Raw genomic sequence first — 8,161 nt, 5'->3', positions numbered from 1 at the left:
CAGCTCCAACAGCTGTAACGACAGCAGGGGAGGAGCCAGTCGGGCTCTCCAGTATCGGGACTTCGATAATGCGAAGCCCCGACTCTCAATAGGGTTCAGGATCCGGTTATAGCCATGAGGTGGCCATTTGAAGTGGAGGGATGTTGCTTCACATGTTCATGTTCTATTGAGCAGAAGGTCAGGAGCACTCTGAATTGCCTAGGTCCGGAGCGAAGGATTGGTGGAGACTTGTTATTGGGACATATTCTGATGAGCAGAGACCTGCAGTTGCTTGGGATCAGGGAGATGTTCTGTACTCCTTACATTCCGCGGGGGGGGGGGGGGGGGGGGGGGAGCGGGAGAGTCTTGCTTAAGAGTTTCAGAATTTGAGACTTCGGGGGTTTTGTTCGAGGCCGTGATTCGAGTCATAGGGACTCCATAAAGGAGTGACGATTATGATCAGTTAAAGTTTTGTAGTTGGAAGTAGAATGGATAATAGATGGATTGAAACATCGTTTTCTAGGGCAAGGATTATGCCCTTCCAGTTTGTCGAGCTCCGAGGAGCGAGCAGGCTTGTGACCCCATGATCGAGTTATATTATAGCTTGGGGTCAGTTAGTCGCAGGGGTTGGAGACAGTATCTCAACGTTGGTGAGCGCAAGTGGGTTGATGTGGCATAAGTATTTTGTGAGGTTCGGTTTTCCTTGGGTCTTTTGTATCGGGCGGTAAGGATTAATTGTACGATCTATTTCACTTTTGGGATTGGAGACTATGTCTTGGGAGTAGTTTTAGCCCGGTATTGGGCAGAGGTCGCTTCAGCTACTACAGTTCAGCTATGTATGTTCGAGTTGGTGAGTGAGTTAGGGTGCGAGACCCTAAATGATATTATTTATAGAGCCGAGGGCAGGAGATTTGTTGGAGCACTTTGGGAAGAATGGTATTATATGGGAGGCCTGTGGACAGGGTCCCACATGAGGGTTATTCAGCATTGTCAAGATTCAGTGGTTTTAGTAACCGTTATTGATTGGCGGAGGAAAGCGCCAAGGGAAGTAGCTCATTGTTGAGACATTATTTAGAGCATCTATCTTTGGACTTCAAGATTTGGGTGTGGGATCATTCGAGCATTAGGGACTGTTGGTTTCCCTGGGATTCAAGAAGTCACATCTAGTTATTAGAAGCGTGTGATCATTAGGGGTTGGCTAGTAAGGGAGTACTAGTTGGAAAGGTCTGGTTGTCATAAAATTGACCGTTGGAAAGTGAGAAGGGTTGGGAATTCTCAAACTTTCATGTATTGTGAAGACTTAGTTGAATCTAAGTAGGGGAGAATCGTCCCGGAATGCAAAAGCAGGATCGGTTTTGAAACTGGGATAAGTTTTGCACGTTTTCAGGAAGGAAGACAACCCTAGTGGCTACTTGGTTTGAGTGTTGTGTGAGTTGGGAGTTTGGTAAAACTCCCCAGCATGTGAATTGCCTCCTCTCGGTGCTAGATAGAAGAATGTGAGGAATCAGGTTGGGATTCTAGCCATGAATTAAGTTCATTTGTGTGTTAGGTCGAGTGGGTGTTCGACCGGTATGGGAAGTGTTGTAAGACTGTAGTGGGTAGCCATAGCATTTATCAGGTTGGCAGATAGTGTGAGAAGTGTTGTAAGTCTGCGAGTGTAGTCGTAGCACTCACCAAGTTAGCAGATAGTGCTAGAATGATGTAAGTCTGTGGGCATAGCCGCAACATTCACTAGGTTGATAGATAGCATGAGCGCGTTGTTAGGACGTGGAAGGAACATTAGTACCCACCATTTCGGGTGTAGCAGTGATAATGTGGGAGGTCCATGGATTGGTTTATGGATTTCCCCCCGAGGGATTAGACCTGGTTAAGCCAGTACTAAGACTGTAGGAGCACCACTACAGTTATGAGATCAAGGAAGCAGTGGACTGCTTAAGGTCATTGGGATATTATGCTACCATTGGTCGGGTAACAATCACCTTTAGCCTTGGATTTGATGATCACATGATTCGACGCATGGACCTGATTGGTTAGATCAGAAAGTTGTTAGAGTCGCAGTGGCATGATAACTAGTGGCAACTAGTTCTAGAGAAGAATTTCGTTCAGAAGTCATGTGAGGCGACCAAGTGGGGAGCCTTTTTAGCTCGGCAACCAGGCGGAAACCTGGTAACTCAGATGACTGAGGGATGAATTGAGACCAGGAAGGTCTCGATAGATTTTGGAAAGTAGCCATGCAGCAACATACTGCTTCAGGCAGTTCAGTGTTCAAGCAGTTTTAGCATTTGGACATTGTTAGCATTTGTGCTTCATGTTGTGAGTACGGACGAAATAGCTAGATGATTTGGGGAGTGACAAGTCACTTACGTCGGGAGTATTTGAGCCTTGGCCAAGTATAAGTGGTCTGCAAGGATAACTGGGTCTGTGACTCTGTTTTATAGTGGGGACCTTGAGTTATCAGAAGTTGAGTAGTCAGTTGAGGGATAAGCAGGCTGGTTCCATCGATAATGAATCAGTATGAGTGGTCTGTCAAAGAATCAGACCATCTCAAGACTACAGATCTCAGACGGAGTAGAAGCGACCATGATGCAAGGAATTCGTTCATCTTCGAGTTTTAGAACCCTGTAGGGTTGGTTTGGGTTGCCTTGGTGAAGCTATGGTATGCTTGTGGTTGTGACCATGTTGTCTATGTTGTCGGGTGTGTAAGTAATGGTAAAGAATGATTTTGAGGACGAAATCTAATTTAAGTGGGGGAGAGTTGTAACACCTCGTTTATTAAATAATTAAATAGATAAAATTTATGAGCGAATAGTAGCCCTAAAATAAATAATTATATATCAAAGGTTGGTCTCGGAGAGCTAATTGTCACAATTTTAGAACTCGGGGGTTAAAAGCATAAGTTCTGATACTGGAGAGTTCGGGGGAACGAACTTGAAAAGAGCCCAAGGGGGAGGGACCGAACTTGTAAAAATGCGACTTCATTGAGAACAATTTTTAGAGGAGGGACAGAATGGTAATTACTAGAGCTGATTTGAAAAGATCCCAAGGGGGAGGGACCGAACATGTAAAAATGGGAAAAGGTTTGATTGAAGTGGGATTTAAACCCGATGACTTCTTCTTCCTGTTACATTACCCTAAACCTAATCGTTGAAGCATCCGACACCCTCCTTATGCCTCCCTTCGCCTATGCCACCGCATCCTCACCTGTGAAGCCGGAAGGCCACCGAAGCTAGCCACCGGAGTGATTGCCAACAACCCCTGCTGCCGATGACGTTGTGCGCAATTAGAGGAGCCATCAGAAATCGAAGTTTAAAGCGTAGGACATTATCGCGCGGGCCAGGAACGATCAAGAAGCTCTCGGTGTGCCAATCGCACCTCATTTCTTGGTTCTCCCCTACGGGTTTGACGTTAGGATCTCTGGTGTTGCCGGCAACGGATTTTGGTCGCCACCTCAACTCATTCCAGCGCCACTTGCTGCCTAGTTGATGGATTGGAGTAGTGGCCTTGCGTCGAGTATGGATATAGGTTGTTGATGGATCACGGGGTGTTGTAAACGAGTGTTGCGGTTGGAAATCAAGGAAGACAACCACCATGGCTGCCAGCTAAGGTGGCCGCAGCTGCTGCCGCCTTCCTATGGTGCTACCGTCGCCAAAACGCCACCAGGTGGGTGGCTGTGTTGTTCTTCTGAGCATAGAGAGTGTGTGTGTGTTGATTGTTTGATGTGGGCTTGGGTTGGTGTGGCAGGAAGATCAAGGACAACCACCACCACCACCACCGTAAGGTGGTGGCAGCCACCATACACTACCGTGTGTATTTGTCTTAGTGGTAGTGTGTCTACTTAGGTTACTGTGTGTGTTAATTGGGTTTTGTGTTGTGTGGTGTAATCGATAAAGGATAATGGAAAAGAAAACCCTACCCACCACCGTAGGGTGGTGGCTGCCGCCACCGGCCGCCATGTCAGATGGCGCTGTGCTTGCCTTGTTGTGTTTAACTCGTTTGGGGGATGTTTGGTCAAATTGGGCCCAATGAAGCCCTAATGGGCCCAAGGAAACCCTAATTCACCTAATAAAATCCTAATGGGCCCAATAAGGCCCAAAGTGACCTAAAAGCCGAACCAATTGACTAATAGGCTAGTATTGGGTAGAAAACCCTAATTATGGTTGTTGTCCCACCATTGATCATGTTGAGGCTGATCATAACTCCATTGGTTTGACCGGTAGTAGCTTCCCTTATCTTGCACTTCTTCCCATTCTCCTTGTAAATATGGACACGTGTCGGAATGATGTCCATTTTGGGCACAAAAATCGCAAAGAAGAGGTGTGGGTTGCACACTTTGGTCACTTTCAATCATCATAACTAACTGAGCTAGCTCAGAAAGTTGGTCTTCGGTGCAAGTAGTATTCATTTCCGAACCATACTCTTTTTATTTTTTTTTTTTAATTTCTGGATTTTAAATTAGAGTACCTGCACAATGAGATCTAGGCATAGAGAAACAAACTGATTAAATCAAAACCAATCCCCGGCAACGGCGCCAAAAATTTTGGTGGTTGTCGAGGCCAACAAAAATAATAACCCTAAATAATACACACTAAAATAGTGTATAGTGGTAAAGGGGTCGAATCCACGAAGATTGGTTCAATTTATAACTCTATGAAAAATTTCTTTGTAAAAATACTTGTAAAATAACAATAAAAATAAAATGGGGGGTTTTGGTGTTTTGAAAAACTTGAAACAAACTAGAATTAACTATGATTTAAATAGACAATTTCAACAAAAATAAGGGTTTGGTGTAAAATCAATAAGGGAGAGATGGTTGACTTAAAGTTTCCTCACTTTGACTTTTGATGAACATATCATTAGAATCCAATGGTGCAATACTTTGATTTAAATCCTTCATTTGGCTATAGTAATCCAAGGAGCTTGAGATTACCTAGACTTTTCTTAATTGTTGAAATGGCTAGAGAAGCTCATAACAATTTCCTTAGTCAAAGTCACTAATTCCAAATATCATGTAATTAGTGAAAGTCAACTAGCATTAAGAACCAAAAAGTCACCAAATCCAAGAGGGGTCAAATGCTTTCACCACCATGTTGGAGGAAATGTTTTTATAATTGTGTGAAGCAAAAACAACACAAAAATCATTTGTTGCTTGCTAATTTGAGGATCCTTTACTTAATCAAGAAATTAGCCAACTAATCACCACAAACACATTTAAACTCATGAACTAAAACATACAAGTAGTGATAAGATGTTAAAACACAAAACATTCCCATAAAGATTTAAGAACATGTTCATGGATTCTTCAACATTCAACAAAAGTTCAAAGGATTAACCAAAAGTCAACCAAGATTAGTTTAGCCAAGCATGGCTAAATCCAAAGAAACAAAGTTTGAGAAAATTGTACCAAACATTAAGCAAGAATCAAGAGGTAAAAATATGATGTTCTTCAAGTGTTTATGGCCTTCCAAAGTCTTCAAAACTCCAGAGAGAATCTCCAAAAATCGGATGTCCAAGAGTCTCCAAAAGATGGGCACCAACCTTCCTCAAATAGCTCAAAAGAAGAATTTCCGAAACTGCCCCTGCAGGAGGTTGCGCGACCCACGTGCTGTTGCGCGGGTGGGTTGCGCGGGTGGTCCCTGGATGTAACATCTTTGAGGTTTTGGGCCTCCATAGCTTAGCCCACTTAGCCCAGATCGAATCCAATCACCTCCTAGCCTATTTTCTTCAAGTTTTTCTTCATTTTAAGCCCAATTTGACCTCTCCAAATCCTCCAAAGCTCGTGCACTCTCCCGATTAAAAATCTACGTATGCTTGAATAAACTCCCGCATCTTGCAAATTTAAAGTTTATTTTTCTCCAAGCCTTCAAATAACCATCAAGCTCGCTCCATGCATAATCTCCACAATCACCAAGCCTAACATCATTTTTCTCTACCAAACCTCATCGCTTCCCATACGTCCCGAACACTCCCGCTCCGCTAGACCCGAAAACCTGCAATTATGCTCACAAGATTCGAAAGTACCCGAAATAGTCATAAAATAACAAAAGGGAAAATATGCATGGAAATTATCTAAATTATGAATGAATTATGCTAAAATAAACTATAAAAAGAAGTAAACAAAACTAACTATCAAATCACCCCAAGCTTAAACCTTACTTGTCCTCAAGTAAGACAAGACTAAAATGAACTTGGGATGAACTATCCTAGAGAAAATAAAAAGAATGGATAGAGCCGCAGAACCTGATCACCGTTAGTCAACATGGTCAGAATTGATCTTGCTATTACCTCACGAATTTTTCATCCGATGACAATGGTACCATAAACCACAACCAGGATAACTCCTTTAGGTGAGTAAGGAGGGATGAGCAGTCGCAGTCTCAATGGAACATGCATACAATGAAGAATATTTTTAGTAGGGAGAAAGCAGCTGGATGGGCTCGGGTGAAGCTCTTCTTTAAGTGTACACTCTGATCTCACGTTTGCCGGTTTCTCTCATGTGTAACTAGGTTTAATCGCTCGGGCACCGTTGTAGGAATCGGTTCACTTGGTGTTGACCCAAACCTCCCGTAGTATCTGACTCGACAGTCTCCCTAACATCACCAATTTGCGAAAAACAACTCGATCTATATACAATAAAAGATACCTAAATAAATGAATATCAAACGTTGGGTGACCAAAATATTGGAAAATTTGTTCAATAATTGAACCGGTCGCCCATCTAAGATAATCACCGCTTGGATTTTTATTTTATTTTTTTGTATTTTTTTTCTATTATTTTTTTTGTTTTTGTTTTTTTTTGGAGGTATCAATATGATAACACATACTTGAAGGTAATATACTAACAATCGGAATTTTTAACAAGGAAACCCTTTGACTCAAAATTTGGTTCCTAAAGTGTGTAAGTGGAACCGAAAGGGCAGTAATATAATCCGAATGGTCTCAGCGAGAAAATGACCATGTGTGGAGCATAAAGATATAATGTAAGATCCTCTTCAAATTTGTGAATTTTTTTTTTCAAAAATAATGAAAATGTCCACATGCGGACTAAAAGACTTCTCTAAAATCCTAAGAAAATCGCAAAAAGATATGGTGATGTAAAAAGACCGGATATGGATTCTACTCGGGGACAAGGACTAGTGGTTCATCCTAACGGTTCAAACATGATCAAGTGTGATCCTCTCGGCGGTAGTGACCGCAAGGCTAAGACATCCATTGCTATAGTAAATCCTACAGTCATTAGTATTGTATGCATAATTCTTCATGAAAACTACCTTACCATGATCACTTACCCCTTTAAGCTACCAGCATCTGATCCCAAGTATGAAATCCCAAACTGCAGCTAATGGTCCCGGTTCGATGGATGAGATAACAACAAGATCCTGAACCAATAATGATACAATAACTGTGAACCTATTCCATGGCATCCAGGGGTGAGAATAAACAGACAACAAAAATGCATGAATGTTAATGCCTAAACTAAATGTTATGCAAAAATATAAAAGGTGAAAAAGAAAAAAAAATAAAATCTTTTTGGATTTTAAAAAAAATTAAAAAAAATGAATGAAAATTAGCTTAAAACTAAAATGATATGCAACCTAGTTAAAAATGCATGAAAAAAAAGTAAAAGATAAGGGAAATGCCCCACCCCAAGCTTAAGAACAAGCATTGTCCTCAATACTTAAGGAAAGGGCGGAAAGGACCTAAATCGGGGGGTCGGGCGGCAGGAAGTGTCTGTGGCGGTGGTTTTGTGAAATTTCGACCGATAGAACTTCAACAATCTTGATTTTTCCGGCGAGGTGGGTGCTGGAAGGTTACGTGCTTGAGAGGAATGGAGTGGGAGGTCAAGATGGTTAAATGAAGAAGAAGGGAAGCTGAACATTGTACTCTATGGGTCAACAAGGGTCAATTTCGGTCAATGTTGGTCAAGAAAAGTCAAAAGGTCAACTCATTAAAACCTTTGGTCAACACCTGATCAAATAATAGCCAAAAATAGCCCAAATTGCCCATCACAGTGCGCGGGTCGCGCAGAGTAGCACGCGGGTCGCGCAGACCTTGCAGTTAAGTCTTGGGCCAATGTCGCTTCATCACACCTTGCCGCGCAACCCACCCGCGCAACAGCACGCGGGTCGCGCAACCTGCTGATCCTGATCTTCATTTTCGCTTCATTTTTCTTCGTTTTTCACCC

This window comes from Lactuca serriola, chromosome 4, assembly GCF_051521515.1.
Source record: "Lactuca serriola cultivar US96UC23 chromosome 4, Lser_US96UC23_V15, whole genome shotgun sequence".
In the NCBI taxonomy this organism is placed as follows: domain Eukaryota; kingdom Viridiplantae; phylum Streptophyta; class Magnoliopsida; order Asterales; family Asteraceae; genus Lactuca; species Lactuca serriola.
Note: the sequence above shows the minus strand (reverse complement) of the source record.